Raw genomic sequence first — 12,272 nt, forward strand, 5'->3', positions numbered from 1 at the left:
GGTAACGTACAAGGTGTAAATGATTTGAACAAAGCGGGGAGGGTCGGTTTAGGTGTGGGGGTGGGGTCTAAAAATTACGTATGAATCCCTTAAGTGAGTGAAGAATTTGAGCTTGGCCTATATTTATTTGTGGTGTTACGGTGATTCAGCGGACAAACGAAGTCCTCCATTTCATAAAGAGTGGTGTGACCAAATTAATATCGATCTCTGAACGAATAAACATGCCTGTGTTGCGTGAATGAGTTCCTTGAACTTGCGTCACAAGCATTCGGCGAGTAAACAACGAATCCTGTGCTGACTGAGAACATAATAAACATGTCATTTCTGTGGCCTGACCGCAGTGGCAGCGCACTGTGGTTTGCAGGAGCTGTATTTCTTCACATCATTTCCATCACTGTTTATCATTTCTCCTTCATGCAGAATTCTTTACGCATGCGTTTGCTCAAGACTTCAGTTGTAGGCCACTTGAAGTGCTGCATATGTAATTGCCACAGCAAGGACCTCAGGCAGTGGGCATGTGTGTGTGTGTGTGTGTGTGTGTGTGTGTGTGGTGTCCCTGGCCACATTCTGGTGGTCTGTTTCACCTGGAGCTGCCCAGCTGTTGAGTGTGTGTATGTGTGTGTGTGTGTGTGTGTGTGTGTGGAACACTGTAGCTTTGTCCTAACCTGGCACCAGAGAACAACGGCGGGTGGGGGCAGAAGGGGCCATAACCAGCTGTGTTAGTGTAGCATAGGGCATATTCTGGTCTCTTTAACGCACACACACACACACACACAAAACACCATTAGCGCTCCCTGCAACCAGACCCACCCTAGAATTGGGCATAACCTAATTCGAAAAATATGTGATGACAGGCACATAAAACTGCATGATTCAGAGATGGTCAATTTTAGGAGCTTTATTTTCTTGATTCCTTGCATATTGTAATCATAAACAATTGTTACGAGCAGTCATTTAAAAACTATTCCAAACGCTCTTTCCTGAATTAGCTGAATGACTAATGACGTCTGTGTTGAGTTTTGTAAACAGCTAAATTTTCGAATCTCCGTCTGTGTCCGTTTCTTCAAGAGGACCTCAGCGGAGAGACAGACAGAGCCTGAACGGATCGGGAGACGGAAGCAGAATACACCTATGAACCTATGAACAAAGTGGGAATAAACCCTAGATCGGACGCCAGTCAATCACAGGGCTCCGCACACACACACATTCATACACTCAGTCACACCTAGGGGCAATTTAGCAGGATGTTTTTCAGAGGACCCAGAGAACCAGAAAAACCAGAGGAACCCCATATTGACACTGGGAGAGCATGCAAAACTCCACGCGGACAGTATCCTGAGCTTAGGATCGACCAGGGAGCTGTGATGCAGCTGTGCTACCCGATGCACCACACATACACTACTGATGTAGAAAAAAGTATAGGAGTAATACGGTATTACAGTACAGTAAATATGAAAAAGGCCAGAGTATAGCAGTATGCAATATATAGCAGTATATTACTATAGAATATATTACTGCTATACACCTACCTTTTTGTATACTACATTACATCATGCACAGAACTGCAAGAACTACTGACATGATACCATTATTACTGTAATAATACTGTTTGATGGTTCTACAATACTTAAGAATTCCAGTGATGTCATGTTGCAGAAATGAAGCATGGTGGCGGTTGTGTTGATATGCTGAGCAGAAGTTCGGTTGTGAATGAGCTCATGATTTCTAGCCACTAAAAAAAACCAGAAAACCAACAACAATAAAATTTTTTTTAAAAAAAACAGCGAGCTCCCCTTCTGGACAGAGCCACTCTGAGACGGGGCCGAGGGCCTCGCCAGGAACATCAGGCCTCGCCAAGCCCTCCCTCCTCTCCCCCAGATCACACTCATACTCCCAGCCAACCTTTTATTTATCACTCTTCCTCCTCCTTTTAACACCCCGGCTCCTCTATCGGCTCTGTCGCACAGACAGCTTGTCTAGTCTGGCCTACTCTTCTCTTCTCTGTTCCTCTTTCTCTCTCTCACTCTCTCTTTTTAATCAAAAGCTTAATAACATCTCAGCGCTACATATATTATCAGTGCATGTGTTATGTTTATCACAAGATGCTTCCGGTATGCTTACTTCCTGTCATCCAGGCTGATGGGCATTTCAGCCTACAACCATCTGGCTCTTCTGAATGAGTATGTGTGTTTGTGTATTACTTATCATTCAAACATTCGGGATAAGTTTTAATTCTGATATTGTGATTGGACCTACCTAATCAGACAGCTCGAATGTCACGTCTGCTTTTACATGCCTCCAATTTGAACGAACAAGGTTGTAAAACGCACTATTTTCCCTCTGAATCATGACATGTCTCTCTCTCTCTCTTTTTTTTTTTCCACAGGCCAGTCAGCGCCCACCCCCCCACCCCCTTTTGCTCCACCACATGTTCTCATCGTCCGAGTATTCAACCCCGCCACAGATCATGGCTGTCTCCCATTTTCCTGCTGCGTGCTGGGGGCTGCAAGGGGGCCGAAACAGACCCCAAACGACGTGGCAGTGCTTGTGCATGTGTGTGTCTATGTGTATGTGTGTGTGTGTTTGCTGTCCACACACAGCCCAAACACACACACACACACACACACACACACACACACAAACACCCCATGGCAAAAGTCAAATAAAAATCGGATGGGGATTCAGGGTGGGAAGCATTTCCAATAAATGATGTCTGGCCACTTGGCTTTCTGGAGCGAATTAGCAGAGGATGCTGGAAATCCTTCATCAATGGCTGACTCGGTTAGGGGAGGAATTTCTCAACTACCAAACGTTCAATTTCAAAACCCGTAATCAAGTACACACATATGCGCACTCACAGAGTGTGTCAGCGAAATTGGAGCATTATTGATTGTGAAGCAGTACAGCAAAAAAATGGAGGTTGTGGGAACACTGCGAATGAGGAAATGCTGTCTTTCATATACACACATGCATTTATATATACACTCCCTGACCCCCTGCAGACTCTCTCTCTCTCTCTCACTCTCACTCTGTGTGTGTGTGTGTGTGTGTGTGTGTGTGTGTGTGGGGGAGTTGATCTCCAAGAGGAGTTTGGCAGGAAGACGCCCTATTCTAAGCCAGGGGAGTAGCGCAACGGAGGAAAAATGCGTTATCTGAGAATTCCAAAAAAACAAAAAGTCGGGTCCAAATAATGTCTGGAGTTTTAAACAATTTGTCTGAATCGCTCTGTTTCCATGTCTTGACAGTCTGAGAATTATTTCTTTAATTCTTTAACCCTAACCCCCCCCATACACTAGGCACAGAACAAGTATTGATTCATTCAGGTCGAGTCTAGGTGCCTATTGATTCAACCAAGCAGTAATGATTCATTTATACTGATAAAGGTGGATGCTGGGAAGTGTAATAGTGCTGTGATGGAATCATAATCACTTGAAAGATTTGGAAAAGGGTTTCATGATCCTCGGGAAATCACTTATCCTTACTCGTATCCAATTATGACAGTATTTTATGAAGGTTGGGGGTGGTGTAAATATGTGGGGTGTACCAGGCTTCATTCCCGAACACAAACATCTGGATTAAGTCACCGTGGCAACCCTTTGCTGTGCTTGACCAGTGTTAACAAGAAAATTCATCTCCCATGTGTGTTCAGATAAGTATGGAGGATCTCATACATCAAACATGTTTATTTATAGAAATTCACGTCTAGAGTGGTGAGCAGATCAAGGACAAAATTCATCCCACATGCAAAAATCTACCTTTAGGATCACTGGAATTTCCGCACTGGCGACTGGCGATGGTCCCATATGGATATGATATAGATTGCTCTGGATCTCCTTTCTTCAGTGGTGGAAGTGGAGTTATAATACACTATATGGCCAAAAGTATGTGGACACCTGACCATCACACCCATATGTGGTTCTTCCCCAAACTGTTGCAACAAAATTGGAAGCACACAATTGCATAGAATGGCTTTGCACAGTGTGGCATTACAATTTCCCTTCACTGGAACTAAGAGGCCCGAACATGTTCTATCATGACAACGCCCCTGTACACAAAGCAAGCTCCATGAAGACAGGGTTTGCCATTGTGGATGGAGTGGAAGAATTATATTGGCTATTACACTGGCTATATTATCCAGATGCCTATACACACATTCCTACGCAGATTCAATATTCCCAGTCGAAGGAAGGACAGCGATATCCAGGGAAGATGGACAAAAAACGTCAACGACGACATCAAAAATAGCCTGAGGAAATTCCACATTTGTCTCAACAACTGGGAAGACATTGCCTCAGACAGAAGCACCTGGATGAAATCCATACAAGAGGAAGCCATGTTACATGAGCAGGCCACAGAGAAAAAGCGTAATATCAACAACAACCACATCCACCATCCATGTATACACTGCTCCAGATGACAGAAAACTAGCTGTGGAAAATCTGTATATCTGGCAACAGTGTCACTCAACCCAATCTGAAACATACAGTATTTCACAATTTTTCCACTGTAATTAAGTCTTTTTCTACCTCTTGGAGTAGGACTGCAGAACAGAATTTAGCGCCAAATAACAGCGATCCTTATGTTCATTACGCCCATGATAGTTACTGAATAACGTACTCTTTCTGTTACAGATCGAAAGTGGAGCATTATACTCCTCTATCCTGTCTCTGTCATTAATGGGAGAGGGATAACGGGAGTGGGAGAAAGAGAGAAATGTGGCACGGGGGAGGTTGGAAGGTGTGATTACGGGGTTGCCGTGGCAGCAGGTCTGTCCTCCAGACTACAGAAAGATAGGTATATAGAGAGATAAAGAGAAAGAGAGAGAGAGAGAGAGAAAGACGGAGACTCCAGCCCACTTCTAACAGGTGCTGTGGTTCAACAGCTTCCTAATAGCAGACTGTGGTTAGGAATAATTTACTACTCCAGATCTTGGTGAAGATCTGAGAATGAAGATGAATCCCTTCTGATATATCTGTATATGCCAGTATTTGTGTATAAGGCTGTCAAATTCATCTGAAGGGTGAATCAGTCCCTTTTACACTGAGGACGAATCCTAAATGATTATCTATTCACTACATATGCTCACTACATATAGCATAATGTCATGCTATGGAGTGCATAAATAAAATAAACTATTCAGATAAACACCTTTTTTTAAATGACGTGATATTAATAATATTAAGAACCATATCGTGTTAAATCTTTTACTATATAATGTGACACAAATGATCATTTAGCCAAGAAGTTATTAAATGATTAAAAAATGACTCAAAGTAGGCTAAAATGGAATTCTGACAGTCCTTAGTAGTATGTATGTGATGTGTGTGTGTGTGTGTGTGTGTGTGTGTGTTTGTATTCAACCCCCATTGCAAATCAGGTTTATTGTCAAAATGTACAGACTTTCAGCTGTTTGCAGTGAACAAATCAAACAAAAGCAATTGAAATAGTTCAACACAACGAAAGCTTCAAGTGCTTGACCCAAATTCAACTGAACATGCAACTTATAATGACTTCTCCAGTCTCAAAATTATTCAACCCCCTGAATAGAATCCCTCACAACAGCACAAATATACAGAACAGGTGTTGTCTTAAGCACACCTGATGCAACTGATCAAGGGCTTCATTAATTGTGTCAGGTGTGCTTGAGCTGGAACACATCAAATACCTGAACGGGCTAGGGGTAGAAAATATATGAAATACCTGGACGGGGCAGAAAAAGGAAGCTGTCAAGGGCTGCAAGCAGATTTCTGAGAAAGCAGGTTGTGAAAAACCCTCGAGTGACTGCAAAAGACCTGCTGCAAGACTTGGTGTAACAGACACTGAGGTTTCAGTGAGCACAGTAAGGCGTGTAATAAATGCAGAAGGTTTCCATGCCAGAACTCCAAGACATACACCACTACTGACCCAAAAGCACAAGAAAAGTCGCTCAAAATCATATAAATAAGCCACAGAAGTTTTGGGATTCTGTTCTGTGGAGCGATGAAACAAAACTGGAACTTTTCGGCATGATGGATCAGTGATATGTCTGGAGGAAGAAGAATGAAGAAAGAACACTCTGTCCACAGTCAAGCATGGTGGTGGCTCGGTGATGCTCTGGGGCTGCTTTGTGTCCTCTAGTACTGGAAACCTGCAGCGTGTGGAAGGCAAGATGGATTCATTGAAGTATCAGGAAATCCTAGGAGAAAACGTCATGCCGTCTGTGAGGAAGCTGAAGCTTACGTGTCATCGGACCTTCCAACAGGACAATGATCCCAAGCATACCTCAAATTCCACCAAGGCTTGGTTGCAGAAGAAGTTCTGGAAGATTCTAAAGGGCCGTCACAGTCACCTGACTTGAACCCCATAGAAAATGGTGGGATTTGAAGAAGGCGGTTGCAGCACACAAACCCAAGAATATTACTGACCTGTAGGCCATTGCTCATGAGGAATGGACTAAGATTCCTCAGGAACTCTGCCAGAAGCTGGTGTCTGGCTCTGTATCTCATTTGCAGCAGGTCATAACAGCAAAAGGATGCTCTACTAAATACTAAAGATGCTTGCCATGAAGGGGTTGAATAATTTTGAGACTGGAGAAGTCATTATAAGTTGCATGTTCAGTTGAATTTGGGTCAAGCACTTGAAGCTTTCGTTGTGTTGAACTATTTCAATTGCTTTTGTTTGATTTGTTCATTGCAAACAGCTGAAAGTCTGTACATTTTGACAATAATCCTGATTTGCAATGGGGGTTGAATACACACACACACACACACACACACACACACACACACACACATTTGTAATGATGGCTGGAAGACTAGTGAAGACCGAGGAGGCCCTCTTTGGGATCAAATCAGCGAGTGGCTACGATCATCACTACCACTTGACACTGATATACCTCCAGAATAGCCTCAGGTTTATATACACACATACACACACACACACACACACACACACACACACACACCATGTTTTCCCCTTCATTAGTGCTGTGTCTGGGAGTTGAGGGCAGGTGTTAGAGCAGTCAGGCATACACTAGCCCCAGGCTTTACATAAGCATCACACTTCACTAGTTCTGCTAGCAACCTAGCTATAGTTGCAGTCATTCAGATTCTTTCTTTTACTTCAGGGTTTTTTCTTTCCGCTTCCTTTTTTTAAATTTTTTATCCAATATCAGTATGTGTGGTTGTAAATGGAGCTTAAGCTTAAGTTAAAATATGGCTCATAGACAGACAGAGCTGTAGTGTAGCTCTGGATTTTGCATAATCACAGGAGAATGCTAGGAAAATAAACCATTTAGCGCTAATAAACAAAAGTGGAGTGGGGAGTTTCCTGGTCTTTCTACTAGGCATCAATATTAAATTTGTCATGTCAAGATACCTGCCTCAGTGTTTTTCGTGCTATTATCCAGCAGTAAATAAATCATAAGTTCATTAGCTAGCTTTCCATAACTATTCCAGTGTACTCAATTAATATCACAATGAAATGTGGAATGAATAGCAGGCACGTCCGTGCCTTTTTACTTCCTGTACCAAGCCGAATAGTTGTTTTAGATGTTGTAAAAACAAGTTCTTAGCAAGCTAGCAAGGAAGACAACAAGCTAATTAGCTCTTAAGGCAGAACATGTTAGTTAGCTAGTTAGTAGTTAGGCAGATAACATTTCTGCTAGATAATTAGGAAGATAATGTGTTTGCTTGCTATTTAGGCAGATAGCATGTCAGATAGCTAGTGATGCAGCCTTTTAGCTAACTCATTAGGTACATAATAGAAAATATCATGTTAGCTAAGTAGTTAGGCAGAAAACTTTAGCCAGACAGTGTTAACTAGCTAGTTAGGTATACAACATGTTCGCTAGCTAATTATGCATATAACGCTAAATAGATAATTAGGAAGATAACTTTAGCTAGCTAGTTAAACAGATAACATGTTAGCTAGCTAGTTAAGCAGGATAATATGTTAGCTAGCTAGTTAGGCAGTATTATCTGCTTGTCATGGGAGCACTAGCGGTATGTTCCTCAGATTTATATGGCACATAATGAACACATGGTGATTTAAAGCTGGAGTTAGGTTTCAGTATAAGTGAGAGCTGGGACATGTTCATACTTAAGATTTTGTTCCTTTTATGACTGTTTACTGTGTTTTATAGGCTACAGTATGGCATTTCTTCAGTTTAGTGTATACTTTCCACTATTGTTCATGTGTGGAGTTGAACTGTATGGATGTATGGATGTAGACTGACAGCTATTTTTAGAGCAGCACAAACAAGGGTTCAGCATGTGCAACCTAGTTCATTTTCAAGTGTGGATGAAGGATGGATTTTAAAATAAGTTATGTCGTTATTCATTTAAATGTGTCTTTGGCATTTCAAGTTAAAAGGTAATAAAGTTAATAGGACCCTGGGAAAATGAGTCCTGACTAGTGTTGGGTAAGTTACTCAAAAAAAAAAAGATTACTCATTACTACTTTAAAATTGCAATTTGATTACATTACTGATTACTGCATGTAAAAAGTCATCAGATTACTAATTACTTTACTTCCAAAACCTATCAAACCTACAAAAATACATTACAAACTGAAACTCATAGTTCTTTCAGTAGCCTAATTTTAGCGCGTGTCAACATATGACATGATCAGAAAACTTGCCTCGGGTGTTGTTACTGTTTGTAGGACCACCAGACAGATGACATATAAAACTTTTCTAACTAGGCTAGTTTGGTTGTCACTAGCCAAGGGGAGGCACAGCTAAGCTATCACTGTATGGGTTTAGCTGCTACAGTGCCATGCAAAGTACATTATCTTTCCTTCTGCTCTGCTCACATCATGCTCACGTAAACTGGAACTCGTATAGACATTTAAACACCTTGTTTTCCTGCTCAGTATGAGAGGATGTTAGTGTTTCAGTTTCAACCCCTTTACTGGTTTAAAAAAAAAAAATCGGTATATATCCATTTTTCCTCACACTGACTGTGTGAGCTAGCGTTTGGCAGAACTGAGAGAATGTCAGCCAATATTTCCTGTAAACCCTGTCTGATTCGTCTCGCCTCCGTTCACTGAAGATATAAAATTTCAACACCGTCGTCTTCTTTTACTGACGTTCGGTTACGTAGTGACAAACCGCTCCAAGTGGAGAATCATTCAGGGCTAAAGAAAAAACCTGCCCAGGCCAGGTTACGCCCCTGTCAGCCATGCAAAACGTGATTTATTTTAAAAATGCATTTGACTTAATATTGTTTTCTTAACAGTAAATTTGTACTGCAAGTAACGTCATTTTATTGACATCAGTAACTGTAATCAAATTATATCAATGTAAAATATAATGCGTTACATTACCGCGTCATTCGAATACAGTACTAATTACATACCCAACTCTGGTCCTGACTAAATAAAACCTTTGGAAAAGTTTACTTAATGTGTGTTAATAGAATATTGAACTGGGGAACATAGGACCCTGGGAACATAGGAATGACCCCACACTAGCTATTGATTTTTAGTCCACCGATCGTTTCACAATTGTGTACAAAATATATGAAATATTACTGTATGTATATAACATAATACCACATTTTAGCAAAATAAAAGAAAGAAAGAAAGAAAGAGCTTTGACAGCATCTCATTTGGACTCCATTTATCTTTATCATACATCATTACTTGTAGCGTATTGTGTAGGTGACATTTATTAATTCACAATCGCTTACCTTATCGCTAACGTCACAGCTTAGCTAAAACTGAAGGCAGAACTCGGAACGATAATTCTCCAGGATAATTATATCGTGCATTCTGTATTGAGATGTATAATCTAACCGAGTGTCGGCGCTTCCTCTTGAATGAGTATGATTCAAATGATCCTTTTTTTTTTTGTTTGTGTAATCAAGTTTACACAAGTTACACAAGTTTGTGTAATCGTTTGTGTTCTCATGGTGACAACACTACTGAGAGTTAAACACAAAAAAAACATGAAAAAAAGCACAGCTTGCTCATGTATTCGGATTTCCCCAAACCCATTTTTCTCTCAAGTCACATTTCGATCGTTTCGACTGACACCTGTATCAACTCGCTCTCAAGTTCTATCTTTAAAACGAGGTAGAGGAAAATTATTTCCACAGGTCGCCATCTGAGCTACTGGGCAAAGTCTGAAATCCAAGACAATAAATATAAAAAATTCCAGCCTTTTCCGCACTTTCCCAATGTTATCACAGAGCATGGGAATACACACTCCGTAGGAATTTCAATCAGAGGACTTGATGAGCCTGGGCCAATATCAACAGTCCAATCAGCTCGCTCGGTTATGTCTGATTGATAAAAAAATAAACCATGCCACAGTTTCAATACCCGGAGCGAGTGGATACTGAGTTTCAGACAGATGATTTTATAGACACTTTCACTTTTATTTCATTTATCACTTGGGTGTTTAAAGACGTGGATACAACTATGAATTTAAAATTGGAAAGATTGTAGCTGGGGAAAAAAAAACCTTGTATTTCCATGAGCATGTGATGACTGTAGCCTCATATTCCTGTTCTTGGCTGACAGGAGTGGAACCCGATGTGGTCTTCTGCTGCTGTAGCCCATCCGCCTCAAGGTTGGACATGATGCACATACTGAGATGCGTTTCTGCTCACCATGGCTGTAAAGAGTGGTTATTTGAGTTCCTGTTGGACGTTTCTACCACTGCTCGCTGGATGTTTCTTCTTTTTTTTTTTTTTCTTTTCACACTGTTCTGTGATAACCATCTAGAGATGGTTGGGTGTGAAAATCCTAGGACAACCCGCCGTTCTCAGGTTTGATGTGCGCATGATCTGTAACTGCATGATTTTATACAGTGCATGCACATACCGATTTTTAATCTATGACCTACTCTTTACTTCACTCAAAGAAAACCTGCTTTCAAAGGCTTCCTGAGAAAGAAAGATCAAATGAATGAAAGAATGAAAAAAGACGGAACAGTAAGAGAAGGTGCGAATGAGTGGGAGAGAGAAATAAAGAGAGAGAGAGAGACAGAGAGAAAGAGCCCTCCACCTCCATACACACCTCCACAAAAAGACGGACACAAGGTGGAAGGCAGGTCGCTATGGCAACTGACGAGTGGCCTCGAAGGAAAGTCACACACACACACACACACATGCTCCCTCAGACCTCCTCAATTAGCTCTGCCTGTGGCAGTCCCTCACTCACACACTAGCTCTCTCTCTCTCTCTCACACACACACACACACACCATTGAGTGGGCAGCGAAGTGAAGGGGCTCGCATTAGGTGAGCTGGTCATCAGCCCAAGGCGAAGCACCAACAAACCAACCAACCGCTCAACTGTAGAAATGACACAAGGAAATAAAATTCTATTTCTATTTCTTACTCTGTATGTGTAATTAAAAAATGTTTTATCTTTTTTTTTTTAAAGCAAGATTGCAATGTGAACCCTGTGAATATTAAAGGAGAATAAAATAGAAAATTGGGCAATATGATGTAATGTTATTATAAAGTATAGTAAGGTAGCATGGCTCAGGGATTTTTTATTTTTTTTGGTTAGCTTATGATTTCATCTAAGTTTCAGTTATCAGTGTACACAAACGTACCATCAAGCATCAACCAAATAAGGTCATGCACATTGTTGAATAAGTTTTGGGTGTAGAGCAGCGCTGTGATGCAGCAGGGTAGCGATGCCGCCTCACAGTTCCTCTGTCCCTGGTTCAATCGTGAGCTCGGGTTCCTCTAGGTTCTCCAGTTTTGTCCCATTTACCAGAAAGATGTTGGTAGATGGATTGGTGACCCTAAATTGTGAATGCGTGTGAGTCCCCGTCATAGACTGGCATCTCTTCCAGGGTGTATTCCCTCCTCACACCCAGTGCTCCCAGGACAGGCTCCAGATCCACCGCAAACCCTGACCAGGATAAAGTGCTTACTGAAGATGAAATGATATTTTTATCACTGGTCTAGAAACAGGTAAACATGTAAAAGCCAGCACCATTACATTCACGTAGACAGGGCCAGTGGTTGTGACAGCTGGCCCAGTACTGACCCAGCAGCAGCTCAGTGTGGGGTGGTAATCTTTACCACAGTAGCAGTCCTGGACGGTGTACACCATGAGGAAACGCTTCAGGCTTTAAGCCCCAAATGGATTTTCCATCCTCCAGCTTCCAGCTGGAACACGGTCCTGGATGCATGAGAGAAAGCCATTCGTGCACTTGCATCTCTTTCACTTCTGTTTGTTGGTCTGTTTTTCATGCATTCAGTTTCCTGTTACTTGAAATTGCAACTACTGGAAATCAGATCATAAATAATTATGGTGTGGAAGGACGTG

Source organism: Ictalurus furcatus, chromosome 26 (genome assembly GCF_023375685.1).
Source record: "Ictalurus furcatus strain D&B chromosome 26, Billie_1.0, whole genome shotgun sequence".
Classification (NCBI taxonomy): Eukaryota; Metazoa; Chordata; class Actinopteri; order Siluriformes; family Ictaluridae; genus Ictalurus; species Ictalurus furcatus.